Source organism: Cololabis saira, chromosome 2, assembly GCF_033807715.1.
Source record: "Cololabis saira isolate AMF1-May2022 chromosome 2, fColSai1.1, whole genome shotgun sequence".
Lineage (NCBI taxonomy): Eukaryota > Metazoa > Chordata > Actinopteri > Beloniformes > Belonidae > Cololabis > Cololabis saira.
In genome coordinates this window covers 54,392,382-54,414,053 of record NC_084588.1, presented here as the reverse complement: position 1 = coordinate 54,414,053, position 21,672 = coordinate 54,392,382, and the positions used below count along the sequence as shown (strand labels likewise).

The 21,672-nt window shown below is 39.6% G+C and overlaps 1 protein-coding gene and 2 long non-coding RNA genes across 3 annotated transcripts in view; 2 read left to right on the top strand and 1 right to left on the bottom strand.

Annotated features, from left to right (window-relative positions):
* The window catches only part of LOC133418372 (NLR family CARD domain-containing protein 3-like), a 170,944-nt gene that overhangs the window by 26,601 nt on the left and 122,671 nt on the right, over window positions 1-21,672 (top strand). The window lies entirely within an intron of this gene.
* Window positions 11,447-12,642, top strand: LOC133421905 (uncharacterized). The gene is made up of 3 exons (XR_009770708.1): window positions 11,447-11,690; window positions 12,011-12,091; window positions 12,587-12,642. It is a non-coding gene; the product is annotated as an uncharacterized LOC133421905 (long non-coding RNA).
* On the bottom strand, window positions 16,061-18,013 carry LOC133418450 (uncharacterized). The gene is made up of 3 exons (XR_009770441.1): window positions 17,770-18,013; window positions 17,369-17,449; window positions 16,061-16,873 (listed from the first exon to the last, which is right to left on the bottom strand). It is a non-coding gene; the product is annotated as an uncharacterized LOC133418450 (long non-coding RNA).

Sequence of the window (21,672 nt, the reverse complement as noted above, 5' to 3'; positions counted from 1 at the left end):
CTACAGTACAGGACAGAGCTAGTACTACTACAGTACAGGACAGAGCTAGTACTACTACTACAGTACAGGAAAGAGCTAGTACTACTACTACAGTACACAACAGTGCTAGTACTACTACTACAGTAGGGGCCTCATTTATAAAACAGTGCGTAGGATTCATACTAAAAGTGTGCGTGCGTTCAAAAGCCGAAAATAACATGCGCACAAAAAAATCCTGATTTATTGTGTGTGTGCACGCCGAGGCCGGTTCTAGGGGGGGCAGGGGTGGGCTGTGCCCACCCAAACGTGCGTCCTGCCCACCCAATCAAAGTTATGGAGATAATTTATTTTTTTATAATTTTTTTTTTTTTATATATATATATATATATATATATATATATATATATATATATATATATATATATATATATATATATATATATATATATATAAATATATATATATATATATATATATATATATATATATAAAATATCACAAAATATCTGTACTGTTTCTGATTGGGTGGGCACTGCGCATCATTTTTAGACACAACAATGAACGCATACCGCAAAAGTTGTGTGTCGGAGACGTGAGACGTGTTCAGAACAGCAGACACACTGAAGGCTGATTTATGGTTCCGCGTTACACCAACGCCACCTATGGCAAGCCATAAGGGCCATAATGATAGCTTGTTTTAGCCCGTTATCGAATAAAACGCCGTTTAAAACGCCGTTTTCAGCACAAAAAACGGCGTAAAATGCGGCGTTTTATAAAAAACGCGCGTTTCCGAGCGTCATTGAACGCCGCTTTTTACGCGCGTTCAAAGCGCGTTCAAAGACGCTCGGAAAAAACGCCGTTTCGTGCAACAATGACGCGCGTCCAAGACGCGCGTATGGAGCGCGTAAAATACGTGCGTTTTCGTTCAAAACTTAAATCCCTGCCCCTTAATTATTTCCAGCCACTAAAAGCGAACTGTAAGCAGCCAATGAGAAAGCAATCAGACAAGACCACATCAGTCCATCGCAGATCTGCTTTGCATGATCGCTGCTCTTTCATCCAGAATAAACTGATCCATGTTAAACTGCTGACGCATTTAATGGATAGTTAAAGAAAGAAAGAAAGAAAGAAAGAAAGAAAGAAAGAAAGAAATAAGCATTCAATGAAGTGGTTTTTATTTTTTGCAAGATAAAGTGTAGAACACACCAACTCCCTTTCTCCAACCAATCTTTGTAAAAGAACGGGTTTTGTTTCATCAGAATGCATCTGATGCTCCAAATCGGGACTGAATGTGTTGAAAAATCGTGTTGAAAATTATGTTTCCAGTATTGCATCTAACTGGAACATAACATAACTGGTATAATTGGCACAGAGACTGGCACAGAGTCTCAGAGTAACCAATCACGTGCAAAAAAACATCTAGCACCTTCTTTGACAACCATGTCTGCCTCAGCTGCACCCCTCACTGTGTATTTCTTTGTATAATTTGTATAATCTTTTTGTATTTTTTTTGTATAATTGCCCTGTAAAATTGTAAATAGGTTATGTTTATTTTTATTCAGAACTGTCCCTTTTTCTTTTCTTTTTCTCTCTCTACCTCAAACTGCTGCACCTTAAATGTTTATACTGTTTACTCTGTATAATAGAAATTCCACATTTGTTTTACCGTTTATTCTATTTTATCACCAAAGAGCGAAATTACCAGAGTCAAATTCCTTGTTGGACAATGTTCGAACCTGGCCAATAAAGATGATTCTGACTGAACGCATCCTGTACGGTGTACCTGTTCCACTTTACCAGGGGGTGTCCATTTAAGTGAGACGTCCAAATATAGATAAATCTCTGAAGCCAGCTGTTGAAAACAACTTTACTTTTCGGGATTTTAGTTTATGTACATATATAAAACGCACACATGCATATGTTTTCTCTGTACACCGAGCACCTCATTTGATGTTTTTATAGCAGTATGGACTTTTCAATAAAACAATGATATAATCAGGAGATTCTGAGTATTGGTCTCTCTTGTGCAATCTTTTGTTTACCTTGTTTATACTCTTATACAACCCCTCAGGATCCCTCACTAAACCAAATGACATACTTCACTTACATGCTTTGTCCTAATGATGTTCCCGACTCTGACTCAATGTCGTCTTTTGTGTAAAACAGTGTTTATTGAAATTCCCAGTGTCTCAATTGGACAGAATATTTTCACTGCAACAAACCTGATATGCTGTTATCTTCTCTAGTGTCAGAGAAAACATCCAAACATAAATGGGGCCTTTTTATAAAACCATAAAATTAAAATCTAAATGTTTATCATTTCAATTTGCCTCAGTTCTTTTACAAAAGGACACATGGTAGCTTATAATGTGGATTTAGCTCCAATTTGTCAGGTTGTCTGGGTGTTACGGCCTCATAAAAGTAAAGAAACAGTTAGGCTCAATGAGACCACAACCTATTAAGGACGCCACACAAGATTTCAAGGGTTGACATTTATTTATTGTATTGTTGTTTTTAGACCGATGGGGAAAAAATAAAACCAGGAAAAAGGTTAACCCAAAAGTAATGAACCAAAAGGAGATGAGATCCCGGCCAAAAAGAACAAAAGTGCGGTGCTACTGCGGTTGTTACTGGAGGCACGTAGAAAGACCACAAGGCGACTGTACCCATCGATAGCCCCATGAATGACTATCCTCCATCTACGAAAAAAAAAAAACACAACAAATTATTAAAGACGGATATTGCTGGTGACAAAGGAAAATTTTTTTTTTGTTGTTAACTCAATTCCCTCTTATATAAATGCCCAAACAAGTGCTGAATTAATCTTCTGCCGTAGCTACCTTATCAACTTGGGGTTTCCGTCAATGTGACCGTCCGACACCGTGGTCTCTGCAACATTGATTGAAGGGGAGCAGCTCCTGGATTTAAACGCAGCATGCTTGCACGAACCCTTCTTCTCTGTACTCGAAGCCCGCTTGCACGCAGGGATGCTCTCACTGCCTCAGGACCAATGAGATCATTTCCAGCCACAATATCCTCCACAAGCTCATCGAGCCTTGAGTCTGACAGGTCTGCATACCTATATGTCTGGGTGATGTTGAATTGTCTGAAAGGTAAAAGAAAACTGTAATTAAGAAAAACCAATATGCCAAAAGAATTCTAGAGACACCAGAATGCACCACACTTGAGGCAGTTTGTTACAGTTTCTGCTGTCATGCTGTGTATCAACATGTATTTTGTAGAGACTTTTCAAAGTATACATGGTCTATATTACTGTATTCTATGGTATACTTCTGTAGTTAAATGCGTGTTTTTGATTGATTTTTAAATTTATCCAAGTGCTGGGTTGCTTGAAGGCGAGGCTAGACTCCAGATGGTTCAGATTCCAGAATGCCTGCATGGACCACCTGTGTCTGATTCTATAGGACTTGTTCAAGATAATAGATTGATGGATTATTCAAACCGAATTTTCTATATTTGGAAATATTAATGTGCATTGTTTTTCAAACATCAAATATTACAGGGAGAGTATCTCTGAAATGTTACTTACCTTAAACGTCGTTTAACTGTGCGCACAGACACATCCAGAATATTTGCCCTCAGGAACAACAGTTGTTCATGGCTGATAGAATAAGATGGTCGACCTCTTCCTTTAATAAAAAAAAAGAACAAATATCATTAGTGCCCAGTTGTTGGCGTAGATTCTCAGTCATCCAGGTCATGTTAATCCTGAGGGTTTCAGTAAAGGCAAATTAACTTATTGGGTCTTGAAGATGATTCACTTCTCATCTGAAAGGCTCCTCACACCGTTGGACCAATCACAGGCGAGAACAATTCTAATGACTCTCACATTTGCCAGATTGTAAAGACCCTTTCTGTTTATAAATTGATACTCCCCCACCATGTAGTTCAAAACTGAAGAAACCTTTCGGATAAGAGGTAAAATATCTTCCAGATTGAAGTGCAGTTGCCTTTACTCAGGCCCTTAGGATTAGTGCCAGTATTATGCCACAATATTTTATATGTAATGTGATACTGTACTAGTACGTTAGTATAGTAGTTGTAGGAGCTATTTCATTAGTTTATTTTGTTTGTTTATTATTGTTCATTTATGGGTCAACACTAGGGGGCACTAAGCAGTTCAATCATTTAATTGAGGGCAAGGTAATGCAGCTCAGGTGTGTCAGACAGGTAATGCACTGGGAGGGAAAATGTTTTTTTACTTTATCTTGTGGCCATTTGTAGACAAGAAAAAGGATCATAGAAAAAGAAGTTTCTTCAAAAGTTTCTGCTGCTGTGTCGGCTCGCGTCGCCTGTGTCGGGCTGGGTCGGGCTCTTTGAACACACTGAAAAGACGACACCCGACGGCCTGACTAGCACGTACGTTCTGCGCATGCGTGAGAGGTAATTCCCCTCCATACCAGCAGGCAGGCAGCGGTAGTCTGTATTCAGGGGCTCAAGGAGGGGGACAGCGCTTTTTTTTCCCCAAAGCTTTATTGAGAAAACACAAGTGCAATACAAAACAGACTGCAACCACCTGCAGCTCTGTGGAGAATTAAAATAAATGGCTGGCTGAAATAAATGATTTAGCAAGATAAATGTTGTTTTTATAGATGAAATCTAACAGTTGTAGCTACGCCTATTAAGAAATTTGCTCTGAAAATTTCGGGATTTCTGCCTGCCAGCTCGGGAGCTGGTTTATGGTTCCGCGTTAAATCGACGCAGAGCCTACGGCGTAGTGTACGGCGTATCGTGCGCGTCGCCATGTAATTTTCACTGAGTGAATATTATGAAAGTAAAATATTTATTTCTCGCTACAAATGTAATCAAAATGCATTTTTATGCAGAAACTAACTCAAAATATTGATTTTATTCATAAGAAATGTCCGCCATGCTTTTTTTGATTCAGTCCGCAAATGACGACGAGAAGCATTCTGGGAAATTCTGGGAACAGCCAATCACAGACCGAGCTGTTGACCGACGGCCCGACGCCGATTCGACATGTCGAATCGGCTGAAAAGCTCTCGACGGGAGGCCGACCTGTGGCGACGTGCGGGACACACCGGGGAAACTATGCCGACAGACGCACACGACGCTCAACGACGGCCCGATGGCCGATTATCGTCTTGGTGTGTCAGGGCCTTAACACCCTTGGACCAACATAAAGAAACCTGAGGCAGCAAGACAGAGCAGAGAGGCAGCATGTTTGAAGCATGTTTGTTTGCTGTTGGAAAATAAATCATCTTAAACTGGATCTTGACTGGAAACTGGATTTTTTATCTGCCTGAGTAAGCCAAAGCCTGGTGCATTTGTGGCCCTTTGTAAGTTTTGATTTTTGAACTTTGAAACTTTTGAAGAAACTTCTTTTTCTATGATCCTTTTTCTTGTCCAAAAAATGGCCACAACAGTAGTGTATATATTATATTCATGAAATGTTCAGGAAATTTGTAACATTTTGACTTGAAAATTTGGGAATGCAGCCAGTAAGGGGTACATAACGTAAAGCTGAAGACAACATTATAAACCAATCAAGTTAGCAGAATAAAAAAAAACATGTGTACATACCTTGTTGTCCAGACTGAGAAGCCATTCTGAACTCTTGAATTAATTCAGCCAAGTCCTGAAGAAGCTGATCTGCTGCTGTAGCACTGATCAATCTTCCCCTTGACCACTGAAGGCTTCTCTTCATTGTTTCCAGTCTATAATCAAAGAATTGCATATTTGTACATGAAAACCCTTGTGTACTTTCCAGTGGCCATGTCTTTATGTTTATATATTTGATATTTACAAGAAAACAGACATCCGTGAGTCACCTCATTCACTGAGCTTTGTACTTTATCCTCTTTGTAGATAACATAAATCACCCAATGTTACTGTGAACCATGGATACAACATGACATACCTTGTTAATGTTGGATGGACATGAGATCCAGGATCTTCCATCAGTATACTTCGTGTACATTCCTCAAGAACGTGGCTGCATCTCAAGATGAAAGTCCGTCGAGCCATCCCTTCTTCTTCTGTGTACTCTTTGTTGTCTGCAGTTGAAAGGAAAAGGTCATTTTGTGGGAGGTGTAATCACAGATTTCTAACACCCACCTCATTTAGGTCTATGTAAAAGAGGAGGAGGGGCTATGAATGGATTGGGACGCTGGAAACAAGCATCACAGGTCTTCATCAAAGATAAGATAAGATGTAATTTATTGATCCCATGATTGAGAAATTGTTTGGGTGGAGAAACATAACATACAGATTCAATTATATCAAATATAAACTATATAAAAATGTATAAAATATAATGTATGCATTAAGGGAACACACTACAAGCCTTCTGTGTAGTGCATATATGGGTTTATATACAGCATCAACTGGTAATAACCAAGATTAAAAGTAGTTTAGGATAGTTTCAGAAGAATAAGAACGACTTTTGGAGATTAGGTGCAGGAATAGCATCAGAGAAATTAGACAAAACAGTTGTGTGGCTTAAAAGTGCCTTTCGTAATTTTAAGCCTTTTTAAACTTTTACCAACAATCATGAATTACAATATTTTAACAATATAGAAATTTCCCCCCCAAAGTAACGAAAAATAAAAAAACAAATTGTGCACAAATAGAAAAAATAGTCTTTTCTAAGTTCAAATGGTACCGTTGGGGCCCTTGGAGACATGTGTGTAACGCAACAGAGTCCGTCCGATGAGAAGTGTGTATGTGTGATTGTCTGTCCTGCTGTACCGCTCGTACAGCAGGGAACTGACAGTCCATCAATGTGTGAATGTGTATATATATCGTCTCCTAGGATCTTGGGTTAGCTCACCATCCAGTTGAACACTGAACCACTGAACACTCTGGAATCGCTGAACTGGTCTTTGGTTTCCCCCCATACAAAAACCTGACCTATAAGTAAGGTCAAATACATGTCAAGGCCAATTAAAGGATAACCCTCACAGGTTATGCTACAGTAGTGCCACATTGAAGTAAAACTACTATTCAGATTAGCGATGATCAATTCAGTCAAGTTGTACAACATTTAAATATCAAGGTTCAAAGTTTACAGTATCAAGGTTCAATATTCATATATAAACTGCAGTAATAAAGATTTTCCATAGTCATTACCAAGCATGTGTGACGGGTCACAGCTGTATGTGAGAAGATGCAGCTCCACACTACTGTCGCTTCCACATAAGACAGATGCCAACCAGGTAGACTACAGGCATCTTTATTCCTCAGCTCTGCAACACACATTTAACAACAGTGGTATGAAGACAGCAGTGGTCTCAGGATACCGTCACAGTGAAATCCTCACTGGCCTGTGCAACCCCATAAACAAAAATATAGGCTACATTTTAATTTTGCAAAATAGAATTATAATGGTGTGATGGTAGTGTGGTATAATACATTAGCTATATGATAAACTCAACTGCAGATAACAAAATTGCACAATAAAGCATCAAAAACAGCTAAAAATAAGAAATACATTTATGTTACCTGCAACACACATAACAGTGGTATGAAGACAGAGGATCTGCAGTGTCTCAGGATTCCGTCTGAATAACACATGAAACACGTGCAACCAATTAAGATAGGTTAACACAAAAAATAGTTCATCCGATCTTCCAACACACAATTTTAGTAACAAATAATTACAGTCTTTGCTACAGACAGTTAGCTTAGATCCTTGTAAGTATATTACACGGCAAAAATCAAAACATTAACTTCTGAAACGAAATAAAATCAATTAACATCCCGGACCATGCAAGAGCACAACTTACCACAGTGAAATCCTCACTAGTCTGTGCGAACCCTCGCCAACCACTGCGCCAATAGATGGCAGTGTTGCACTACTTTTGCACAATTTAATCGCCATTATCCTACATGGTTAAATAACAAATAACATTAAAGCTTATATCAGGAAGCAGCATAAAGCTTGCTTACAATTATCTTCCACAAATCTTATATTTTCAGCTGCTTCAACCATCTAAATCTTTTCTCAGCTTTCCACAGGTTAATGCATTGGATAACGATCTTAGCATTAGCAACAATAGTCCGTTTTCAAAGACACTTACTGTTAACACAGCGACGTTGTAAGCATAGATACATCTATGGTTGTAACCAGCAGCTCAGCTCGGCCACATGCTCATCAGCATCCATTAGCTTCCGCCGTCGAGTGGGATGCTCAGTGTTTGTCGACGTCACAGCTCAGTAAACCATCCGTTTTTCGCTCTGTCCTCTATGACAATAAATTCAAAACCATATGTAGTGAACAATATCAGTTTGTGTGGGATTTCACTCATTTAGAAGCTATTTTCTCAAGCTTACCGATAGAAAAGTTTCCACACGCCTGCTCTGCTCGGCTGTAGAAACAAGGGCTGGCTAGAGCTTTGCTGATTGGCTGACAAAATGAAGGAGAAATAAAGCAATTGGTTCTCATCATATCTGCGTTTAGCAGTTTAGTGTTATGAAGCTATCTGTTCAATGGGCAGAAGAATGGTTAATAAAGCTAACTTGTTGGTTTACATGCTGTAACAATGCACCTTCCAACAATAATCATGTCTGCCTCATTCTGCTGCACCTTTCACTTTAAAAAAAAAAAAAAATTGTACATATGCTATTTTATTTAGAGCCGTCATTATCATGTCTAGCTTATACTGCTGCACCTTTCAGTTTGTTTAAATTGTATATGTAGCAGACCTTGGATTGAAGACAATAGAGAGTCTCGACTGATGCGTAAGGTTTCTTTATTCAGGTCACATCGAGAATCATGACGACCTTCTTTCATTACGACACCGTGAAAACATACATACATATATATATATATATATATATATATATATATATATATATATATATATATATATATATATATATATATATATATATATATATATATATATATATATATATATATACATACATATATATATATATATATATATATATAAGAAAACGGGATACAAACAATTCATAAAACTAATTTCCACAGCGCGTACAAACAACTCATGAATGAAACAGATCCTAATTAAATTATACAATACTAAAAACATACACAACTATATCTAAATGTTAATAAAACAACAAGAAAACAAACAAACATCGTACCTCGCTTGCGCTCTCCATAGGAAACAAGGAATTTCTTTCTTCTCATACGAATAGGTGATTGTCCGTTCGTCACCATCAATATTATAAAGAATGTATGGACTGACCGGGATAGAGCCACAGATTTCAAAGAAGACTCAATCTTATATGAAAGGCCCAGGGAAGTTTTAAGTTGTACGCAGCTGCCATGAAAGCCAGCTGATCATCAAAGCCGCGGGGCCCACCGGACCTTTTCAATAATGCAGGCGGATTTCCGGTCAATTTACACACAAATCATATTAAATACAATATATAAAAAAGAAATCAAAATTTTAAGACACATTCAAACAATAACCGCAGTATATATGTTAATAAGTGCCACATTTGTTTATGTACCGTTTACTATTTTTAAATCTGTGTACAGTGAGTGAAATAACCGGAGTGAAATTCCTTGTTGGGCATGTTCAAACTTGGCCAATAAAGCTGATTCTGATTCTCATTCTTATTCTGGTTAGCTGTGCTCACCACTGGAAACAACAACCATAATGTTAATACCCCCATTATGTAGCTAAAGTGTATTGTTCTGTCCTTGTTTGAGGGGCGACACTGAAAAGAAGGATTGCTGTTTGAGGTGGCAGATCATGGACTATGATCCCAATCAAAGAATCAAGGCGATTGGACAGAAAGATCCCTTTGTCTTCTTTATTCATATTCTTCAGTTTAACATCCATGCACAACACGAATGTACGTCTGTGTGCGTGGTATGAAAATATAAAGGAAAGGAATACAATGTATTAGAAATTATAATAAAAATATGATTCACCAATTAAAGATGAAGATTAATAAATGAACTGCCATTTACAGTAAGTATAATACAGCAAATAATTAGAAAAAAGCTCAGTCACAAACAATCACAACAATAAACTGAGTTGCATTTTGGATTTGAGGTTTTGGAGGGATTATGTTCCAGTTAGATGCAATACTGGAAACATAATTTTCAACACGATTTTTCAACACATTCAGTCCCGATTTGGAGCATCAGATGCATTCTGATGAAACAAAACCCGTTCTTTTACAAAGATTGGTTGGAGAAAGGGAGTTGGTGTGTTCTACACTTTATCTTGCAAAAAATAAAAACCACTTCATTGAATGCTTATTTCTTTATTCTCTCTCTTTCTTTCTTTCTTTCTTTAACTATCCATTAAATGCGTCAGCAGTTTAACATGGATCAGTTTATTCTGGATGAAAGAGCAGCGATCATGCAAAGCAGATCTGCGATGGACTGATGTGGTCTTGTCTGATTGCTTTCTCATTGGCTGCTTACAGTTCGCTTTTAGTGGCTGGAAATAATTAAGGGGCAGGGATTTAAGTTTTGAACGAAAACGCACGTATTTTACGCGCTCCATACGCGCGTCTTGGACGCGCGTCATTGTTGCACGAAACGGCGTTTTTTCCGAGCGTCTTTGAACGCGCTTTGAACGCGCGTAAAAAGCGGCGTTCAATGACGCTCGGAAACGCGCGTTTTTTATAAAACGCCGCATTTTACGCCGTTTTTTGTGCTGAAAACGGCGTTTTAAACGGCGTTTTATTCGATAACGGGCTAAAACAAGCTATCATTATGGCCCTTATGGCTTGCCATAGCCACCGGCGTAGGGTACGCGGCGACGCGCACCGTTCGTTGCGCGTCACCGTGTAACCTACGCCGTAAGGCTGATTTACGGTTCCGCGTTACACCAACGCAGAGCGGTGCGCGTCGCCGCATACCCCGAGACGCCTTTCTCCATCCCGGCGAGGGCGGAGAGCGCCGGTGCGGGTGGCGGTGCTGCGGTGCCGTGCAGGCTCTGGAACCGCCAGCCTGCCGCGGGACCTTTTTAAATCGACACAGAGCCTAAAATACATAAAATAAATGCAGCCTCAACAGGGCACAAGCCAATGTCCTGTTTGTGCCTGGCACAACAGGTGTCGTGCCAAAAAGTGATTTCCTGCCAGAATCTTATTTCTCCCCTGAAAATGGGTCTTTTTTACCTGCCAAAACTGGATTGAAGGCCAAATACAAGTAATAAAAGGTTGTTTCTATCTAAATATGATTTGATCTCATTCTTAAGCTTCATAATATAAACATTAGAGCTCAAAGGATTGCTTTTAACCCTTTTAAAGGACCATTACAACACAAAATAGGCATTTTCACCTGACAAAAATTGATTGAAGGCCAAATACAGTTAATGAAAAGTTGTTTCTGCCTAAATATGACTTGGTACGGAGCCCCCGAGTGGCCACTGGAGGAAAAAAAAAATAAAGAACGCTAACTCGTGCCCTCGATATCCTAACTCGTTCCCTCGATATCCTAAATCGAGGGAACGAAATAATTATTTCGAGGGAACGAATTAAGTATTTCGTTCCCTCGAAATAATTATTTCGTTCCCTCGATTTAGGATATCGAGCGAACGAATTAAGTATTTCGTTCCCTCGAAATAATCATATTAGAAATCGAAATACAATTTCGTGATTAAAGTCTAAATCTCTGGCCCATCAAAGCCAGTGAGGAGAGACGGACATGCAGCTGTTTTATAATAGATCCATGCAGCAGCAGCAGCAGCAGCAGCAGCACCGGGACCAGCTACAACATCTTGGAGTGGAAGGTACGTTTCTGAAGTTATGCAACTATATTCCTATGTGTGATAAGTGTTTTAAATAAATATGTTAAAGCCCATTCTTGTATTCTGAACCTTGTTACCAACCTAACATAAAGCATATGAGGCTAACGTTGGCTAAAACGGTGAAATGCTATTTTTAATGTTACTGTTTACAACTATTTCCAGGGTTAGTGGGGATGTAAAGCCTCTCAAAACCAACATGAAATAACGTGCAAATCTTCCCTCAGAGCAGTGTTGTTTTGTTGTAACAATTTTGTTGCTTAATGATCAAAACGAGACATAAAGCACCCGTTTCATTCATTTAGGGGCCGTCTATGTGCTGGAGTTAACAGTGGCTGAGTCGCAACGCTCTGACATCCACGTTGACATTATACAGCAATCTTACAGTAAGTATCAAGAAGTTCTTGTATTTCAGGCTTGTGAAGCTAAAGTTAATATTATTTACTTTATTAAGTCTTATTCTAGCCTACGTTTGACAAGAAACACGTTCTTATGATATCTCTAGCTTTTACTGTTTGCAGTCAGAGTTTAATACTGTGCTTAATGTGTTTACAATATGTAAATGTGATGCTTTTGAGGAACTATTTTAAATAAGGCATACTGTTGCTGAAAAGGAATGACACTTAAAACTGTTTACAACTTCTCCCAGCTCTCTTCTAACATAATCTGTTTATCAATACAAACTACTCAATTTTTTCATTATACTGTACTATACTGATGATTATCAATTTAAAAACTAATTTTGATAATCATTTTATGAAAGCACCAATTATCATCCCGACAATATTGTTAAAATAAAGGTGTTTGGTCAAGAGGTATTTTGCTCATATACTGTATAATTGACTAAATCAATTATGTAACCTCATGTGACTCTTTTAAAGGACTACAATCCACCAGAACATCTGTTCCTTGGACTGGGCAAAAATGTCAATCACCGTGATGAATTTCCATGCTTGTGTTTTTGCGCATCAACCACACAGATTCTTTTGCCGGAGTCCGAAGTTTCATCTATGGACGCAGCACCACAAACCAGCGGATTGAATCGTGGTGGGGGATCCTGAGGAAACAAAGTGCACAGTTTTGGATCAACGTTTTCCAAACCCTCTAAGATGACGGCTACTTCTCTGGTGATTTCTTGGATAGGAGCCTGATCCAATTCTGCTTCCTAAACCTTGTTCAGGTAGGCCTGCAAAATCATTATGTCGGTACCCCTGTCATTCTCTCCTTCATTCACCTGTACCGATTTAGAGAAAGTTTAATAGGAAAAAATGGGATAACATGATTTTTCTCTTTGCTTTACTTTACTTGTAGAGTTTGATTTTCGCAGTGTGGTGTAAGAACAACACACACACACACACACACACACACACACACACACACACACACACACACACACACACACACACACACACACACACACACACACACACACACAGTGTTTTAAGTGCACTGGTGTAGGCTACTGCTCACGGTGAGGGTTGTTAAGACTATCCAACAATTAGCAAACTAAATAGCCTATAAATGAACTGACATATTGGCATTCCTACAACAACAAAAACATGTATTTCATTTATACTTGTATGTATAGCCTATTTCTATGTACAGTAGCCTATTGTATGTATGATGAATTAAACTTCAGCTTGTGTCTAATATTTTGTTTTTATGCAGGATGAACTTGACGAAGTCGTGAGAACCTGGAATTCACACAAGATAAGAGCAAAGGCAGCTGATGGTGTGATTGGAGGTCGGCGGATTTTGATGTACACACTTCCAGGCATGTTCGGCGCAGAGGACAATCTCAAGCCCATACACATGAATGAATTGGCCCTTTGTAGGGAGGAGTGCACCCCCAAAAGCCAATATACATGTGATGAAACTGTATTTGATCTCTGCTGTCTTCTGATGCAGGAAAGGGGATGGGATCCTCCTACAGATGCATTTTCCGCTGCTGAACTGTACACCTTATTAAGAACTGAAATACTGCAAAGTGTCTGAGGGTGGACAATTCTCTCTGCACAAAGAAGAATCATTTGTACTGTACAATACAGGACCGTCTCAGAAAATTAGAATATTGTGATAAAGTCCTTTTATTTTCTGTAATGCAAAAATGTCATACATTCTGGATTCATTACAAATCAACGGAAATATTGCAAGCCTTTTATTATTTTAATATTGCTGATCATGGCTTACAGCTTAAGAAAACTCAAATATCCCATCTCAAAAAATGTGAATATTCTGGGAATCTTAATCAAACTGTAAGCCATAATCAGCAATATTAAAATAATAAAAGGCTTGCAATATTTCAGTTGATTTTTAATGAATCCAGAATGTATGGCATTTTTTTTTTTTTTTTTTTTAAATTGCATTACAGAAAATAAAGAACTTTATCACAATATTCTAATTTTCTGAGACAGTCCTATTAGCCTCCTTGCGGCATGTGACATGGACCCATGCATTTGGTTTGAATGGCATGTCGCGTGTACCAGTAACCAGTTTTTGTGCTGGAGGAGAGCAGTGAATACAACAGCTGTAAATAAGAATAGTTGATGTTTATAGGATTTCACTTCTGAGATCTTATTCCTATACCACAGTACCCTCAATCTGACTCTGTATTGCCCTCTTTGAACATTTCTGACCGCATTAAATCCTTGGTTGAGACAAAGTCCGACTTATTACCAACCTGAATTTGTGTAAGGTGTCCCGGAATTACCTTTGTTGCAGTGACAAATGTTATGTAATAGTATCAATCTGATAACTGATAACAATTGAATAAACATGCTGTATAAAAAAATCACAACAGCGCTTGCACTTTCTCCGGATGCTTAACCGGTTCGGAGTGTAAGAAATTAATGATCATGTTCTACCACTCTTTGATTGAAGTTGTCCTGACGTTCGCCATTATCTCCTGGTTTGGTAACATTATCTCCTGGTTTGGTAACATTATCTCCTGGTTTGGTAACATTATCTCCTGGTTTGGTAACATTATCTCCTGGTTTGGTAGCCTCTCACTAGGAGAAAAAGAGGCTGGAACATATTGTTAAAGTTGCCAGCAAAATTATTGGTGTTGCCCTCCCTGACTTGACCACTGTCTTTGGCAGGAGGGTAACATCCAAGGCTCAGGACATCCTACAGTGTCCTGACCATCCTCTCCATGCCCAGTTTGAACTCTTACCCTCTGGCAGGAGATTCAGATTGCCCAGTACCAGATCTAACAGACTGAAAAATTATTTTATAACTCACGCCATCACCAAACTTAATTTAAAACTCAAAAAATGAACAGCTGTGAACTCCACTCCCCACACTACATCCTCAGCCCCCCCCTTTGACTTAATGAATAGTTCAGAAAGACCATACAAGATATTAGTGTAACTTGTCTTTTATTAACAAATTATGAAAAACGGAACCCATATAGCCCTCACATAACAATTAAATATTTTTTTGGCTACATTAGTAAACTTGTAGTAAACTTCCCACCACCTTTTGTGCCTCATTTGGCTCAAACAAACATAGTTGACCTGCAACACATGACTGCGGTGGTTTGATACATTAAAAAGAGACATTTGTGTAAAATCACAAAAAAGAACATTTTCAAATTGAAAAATTAAAGCATTTAAAACCACTTGCAGATCCCTTCTGTAGTTAAAAAAAAAAGTATGGCACGACTGCACTTGAGAACTGCAACTACAAAAGGCATTTTTAAGGTACAAAACTAGCATTTTTGTAGTAATTGCAAATTGCACAACTGTGAACATATGAAGAAACATATAATGTGGAACATGTATTTCCATGGGAATACATTTATAGGGCTCTTGGTTACTGTACAAATACAGGAGACCTGAAGATAAACTGCACCTATCAAAACTTTCAAAATAAGTAAGTTGTAAACAGTAGTAAGTAGTTTTTTTTGTCAAATAAGTAAGACTTTGGACCAAACGAACGAAATGAGTGTCTGTTACAACACGACTAAACATGCTGTTATATCAATGATACAGGACGATCTCAGAAATTAGAATATTGTGATTTTCTGTAATGCAATTACAAAAGCAAAAATGTCATACATTCTGGATTCATTACAAATCAACTGAAATATTGCAAGCCTTTTATTATTTTAATATTGCTGATCATGGTTTACAGCTTAAGAAAACTCAAATATCCTATCTCAAAAAATTAGAATATTCTGGGAATCTTAAACTGTAAACCATAATAAGCAATATTAAAATAATAAAAGGCTTGCAATATTTCAGTTGATTTGTAATGAATCCAGAATGTATGACTTTTTTTTTTTTTTTTTTTTTTTTTTTTTAAATTGCATTACAGAAAATAAAGAACGTTATCACAATATTCTAATTTTCTGAGACAGTCCTGTATATTTCTGAAGTTTTTTGTGCATCAAGCAAGCCTTTTGCATCATTTTAGAAATGATGGCTTGGAAGCAGTATGGCCACAATCACGGTTGAGGGGCTGCATATTTTGTTACACAATGTCCATCACCCAGACGTTGCTGTCAAGAATTTCATCGAATTCAGCACGAAAGTCTGGGATATTTTCGTAGCAGTCAGGTAGCTCTAGGAACATTCCACATGTTCGTCCAATTGGACGTCTTGTGAAATCAGACATCACTGTGAACTCAACAGTTATACTGTGACAGAATCAAATCGGATCCTGTGCAGAATCTTAGAAATTTACCAAGTTTTGCTTCATCCAGTTCCCTAATATACCGTCTGAGATGATGTTCGACCTCTTTTTGCTTTGCCGTCATATCTGCTGGGAACTTCAACAGCCTTGACACCTTCTTAGTTGTTGGTTTGAGGTTGGTGTACATCTTGGTCAGCTTTTCATAATTCAGACTCATCTGTGATTTTGTGATGTCCCTCCAACAATCAATTACAAACTTTGGCTTTTGCACAAGTTCTTTGTGGGAAATCTCTTCCAGAATTCCTGGAAGGGCATCTGCTGAGGCTCTTCTTCTGCATTCGTAGTTGTTGAGGACCTCCAAAAGGTCATCAGGTTCAACAGAGACTTCTGCATCTCAGTTGCCACAACATACCTTTTGCTCTTCCATTAGTGTGAGAGCTTCCTCTGGGACCCCGCGATCTCGTAGGAAATTTATCACGGTGATTGACATTTTTGCCCAGTCCAAGGAACCGATGTTCTGGTGGATTGTAGTCCTTTAAAAGAGTCACATGAGGTTACATAATTCATTTAGTCAATTATACAGTATATGAGCAAAATACCTCTTGACCAAACACCTTTATTTTAACAATATTGTCGGGATGATAATTGGTGCTTTCATAAAATGATTATCAAAATTAGTTTTTAAATTGATAATCATCAGTATAGTACAGTATAATGAAAAAATTGAGTAGTTTGTATTGATAAACAGATTATGTTAGAAGAGAGCTGGGAGAAGTTGTAAACAGTTTTAAGTGTCATTCCTTTTCAGCAACAGTATGCCTTATTTAAAATAGTTCCTCAAAAGCATCACATTTACATATTGTAAACACATTAAGCACAGTATTAAACTCTGACTGCAAACAGTAAAAGCTAGAGATATCATAAGAACGTGTTTCTTGTCAAACGTAGGCTAGAATAAGACTTAATAAAGTAAATAATATTAACTTTAGCTTCACAAGCCTGAAATACAAGAACTTCTTGATACTTACTGTAAGATTGCTGTATAATGTCAACGTGGATGTCAGAGCGTTGCGACTCAGCCACTGTTAACTCCAGCACATAGACGGCCCCTAAATGAATGAAACGGGTGCTTTATGTCTCGTTTTGATCATTTAGCAACAAAATTGTTACAACAAAACAACACTGCTCTGAGGGAAGATTTGCACGTTATTTCATGTTGGTTTTGAGAGGCTTTACATCCCCACTAACCCTGGAAATAGTTGTAAACAGTAACATTAAAAATAGCATTTCACCGTTTTAGCCAACGTTAGCCTCATATGCTTTATGTTAGGTTGGTAACAAGGTTCAGAATACAAGAATGGGCTTTAACATATTTATTTAAAACACTTATCACACATAGGAATATAGTTGCATAACTTCAGAAACGTACCTTCCACTCCAAGATGTTGTAGCTGGTCCCGGTGCTGCTGCTGCTGCTGCTGCTGCTGCATGGATCTATTATAAAACAGCTGCATGTCCGTCTCTCCTCACTGGCTTTGATGGGCCAGAGATTTAGACTTTAATCACGAAATTGTATTTCGATTTCTAATATGATTATTTCGAGGGAACGAAATACTTAATTCGTTCGCTCGATATCCTAAATCGAGGGAACGAAATAATTATTTCGAGGGAACGAAATACTTAATTCGTTCCCTCGAAATAATTATTTCGTTCCCTCGATTTAGGATATCGAGGGAACGAGTTAGGATATCGAGGGAACGAGTTAGGATATCGAGGGCACGAGTTAGCGTTCTTTATTTTTTTTTTCCTCCAGTGGCCACTCGGGGGCTCCGTAACTTGGTCTCATTCTTGAGCTTCATAATATGAAAATCTGACGTTTTAGCGCTATCGCTCAACGGGCTGCTGTGCGCGCTCCCGCGGCCAGAAATCAGAAGAAATCAGATTCTGGCAGGCAATCACTTTTTGGCACAACACCTTGGCACAACACCGGTGTTCTGCCATTTTTTGCTGCTTTGCCAAAAAAATGCTACCTAATGGTTTTCTACCTTTGTAGAGCTACAATTTTACTGTGTTTTACTCCCTAAACCAGGTCCTTTTCCCCCAAGTGGTTCTTGTCTTTTGCCAGGTCGTCATTGTAAATAAGAATGTACTTAATGACATGCCTGGTTAAATAAAGACCAATGACTGAATGAATAGCAAATAAAGCAATAGAATTGTTTTTTTTTTCTCTTTATCGTATTAACAAAGTGTAATGCAATTCATGTCATGGGTAGTGTATTTTGAAGGATCAAATACTCAACATCCCATATTATCCATGTTACATCGTGCAAGAAATGATTGGCGGGGCAATCAAACTTTGAAAATTGACTGTGCGCATGCACAGAACCACAAAGTAGCATTTCTCAGCAGGTAGCAAGGATTGGCAGAACACCGGTCCCAAGCCCGGGTAAATGCAGAGGGTAGTGTCAGGAAGAGCAATTGGGTTAGCATACTGTGGAGAAGATAGATGAACTGATATGATGATAGCATAGTTTTCAATGCATTTCAGGGGTTTGACCCCCCAAAATGTTTTCGCCCGCGCCACGTTGCCCACCCTACATTTCAGTCTGCCCACCTTAGTGGGCCTCGCTAAATCCGGCCCTGGTGCACACACACTTGCACACAATGTTCTCTTTATAAATCACAGTCCAGCTGGAAGGTTGCACACGTGAATTCTCCTCATATCCCGCCCTCTACACGCCCACTTTACACCATGAATTGTCAATCCAAACTACTGGATGATTGTATTTGCATATAAATGAGCCAGCTGAGCATGTGCAGCGCCACCTGCAGTCTGTTTCTGCTGTGCGTCAGGATGAATGAGACGTGTCGAGCCACCGTGCCACTAAATTTCATGGAGACTGAGATGGAGATGTTGTAGATGAGGTGGAGGACAGGAAAACCACATTATTTGGTGGTCACCGTAGTGGCATCACTAACAGAAATAAAGCGAGTGAGTGGCAGCACGTCGTTGCTGCTGTAAACGCCGTGAGTGCCACGGACAGATCTGTGGCAGAAATAAAAAAGAAGTGGTGTGATCTGAAGGTGGAGGCCAAGAGGTACGGAGCCCCTAAAGGGACACGGATTTTTTTAATATACATAATGAGTTTTACGTGCTCGTAACATGAAGCATCACGATCTGATTCCTCCACTGCAGAAATAAAGACAACTTGTGCCGACGGGATTATGGAGGTGCAAACGTGAGAAATAAAGAACAAAGTTGCTGTAACTCAGAGTGTTGCATCTGCAGGAGGAGAGACCGGTCTAGATCCCAGTCCAGATCCAGATCCAGATCCCGGTCCAGGTCCAGGTCCAGGTCCAGGTTCAGGTCCAGGTCCAGGTCCAGGTCCAGGTCCAGGTCCAGGACCAGGACCAGGTCCCGGTCCAGGCCCTGAGAGGAGAGACCGGTCTAGGTCCCGGTCCATCACCGGAGAAACACTTTCTGCACCTGCAGCTCCTGCAGCCGTCTCCATATCAGACTCTGAAAGTTTCCTAAACATTCAATAAAAACTGTATTCATCATTTCTGAATCACATCAGTTTGTACCAACCAACCTTTCCGTTACATCTTAGTTTTATTTTAAAAGACAACTTTACAGAACCGGTTTTTCGCTGCAAAATGTATTTTAATGTTTTTCTGTCCAGACACAGTTATTGATGTTTTAGGATCTGGCTTTAATCTCCAGTACTCGTCCCATACGGTCGTCATGGTGACAGAGATGTCCGACCTGTAGCAGCTGATGGTCCAGTCTTAGTCCTGGACCAGCAGGTCCAGACTAAACCAGATGATGGTCCAGTCTTAGTCCTGGACCAGCAGGTCCAGACTAAACCAGATGATGGTCCAGTCTTAGTCCTGGACCAGCAGGTCCAGACTAAACCAGATGATGGTCCAGTCTTAGTCCTGGACCAGCAGATCCAGACTAAACCAGCTGATGGTCCAGTCTTAGTCCTGGACCAGCAGGTCCAGACTAAACCAGATGATGGTCCAGTCTTAGTCCTGGACCAGCAGGTCCAGACTAAACCAGCTGATGGTCCAGTCTTAGTCCTGGACTAGCAGATCCAGACTAAACCAGCTGATGGTCCAGTCTTAGTCCTGGACCAGCAGGTCCAGACTAAACCAGCTGATGGTCCAGTCTTAGTCCTGGACCAGCAGATCCAGACTAAACCAGCTGATGGTCCAGTCTTAGTCCTGGACCAGCAGGTCGGTGTGATCTGATCACCAGCAGGTTCCTCTAACGGAGCCAAAGCTCCATCAGGATTTGCAGGTTCCATCGTTGAGCTCCTTTAGTTGTTTGTTCAGATCATGTGGTTGATTGTGAGATTGTTGCAGCTCCACTCTTGTGTAACTTATCTGGTGATGTGGAGACTGTCGTGTCCTTCACGTGGTCGTGAACTTATTGTTGACGTCACGTTTCCTCATATTCTGCACTTCACTGCATCCCCAGTGAGTGTCTCCAACGGTCAAAACCTCAGAAAAGTGCGTACGCCAGCCTTGGTGTGTGAGTGAAGGACCGCAGCTTTCAACGTTCAAATCATTCTTTGTATATCCGACCGTGAGCGTAGAAAGTGGCGTACGCACGTTTTTCATGTGCCGCACTCTTTGTACATGAGGCCCCTGGTCCCAGAGTGTGATGAGGGGCCATCTACCTCTGCAGCCACACAGACCTCTTCAGAGATGTCCTGGAGCCGTCCTCCTCAGACACATGTAGCTTGCAGGGCTCCTCAGGTGTGTGTCTGTGCCCTGTTCGTGCACAATTTAAAAAAAATATTTTGTAAACACTGTAAATGATGTGATTAACATGAATACTAATGGAAATACCTTATTCTGTTTATTAGAAATGCCTCGGACACACCATGCCTCACCAGGTCCTGTACCTGAGGATGAGCCTCTGTCTACTGACCCTGCTGCTAATGGGCCTTCAGTTGTGACTGACAGAATTAGGACACAGCTGGTTTGCAGAGGACCAAGTGAGGTACCAGCGGACTTTGTTTTCCCCAGGAATGAGGTGGATGGAAGAAGTTGCCATCACCAGTATTTCAAAAAGACACTAGTTAATGGTGAAAAGATTCCCAGAAGTTGGTTAGTCTATTCAGAGAAAACAACCGCCTCTGCAGCAGTGACCGTAGCGGAAGCAGAAAGAGTTATTCCAAGCTGAAGCTCATTAAAAACTACCTGAGGTCCACTATGTCACAGCAGCGTCTCTATGGACTTGCCATCATCAGCATCAGTCATACAGTTGCACAATAGATTTCATGATGTAATTGATGAGTTTGCTGCAAAGAAGGCTAGAAAA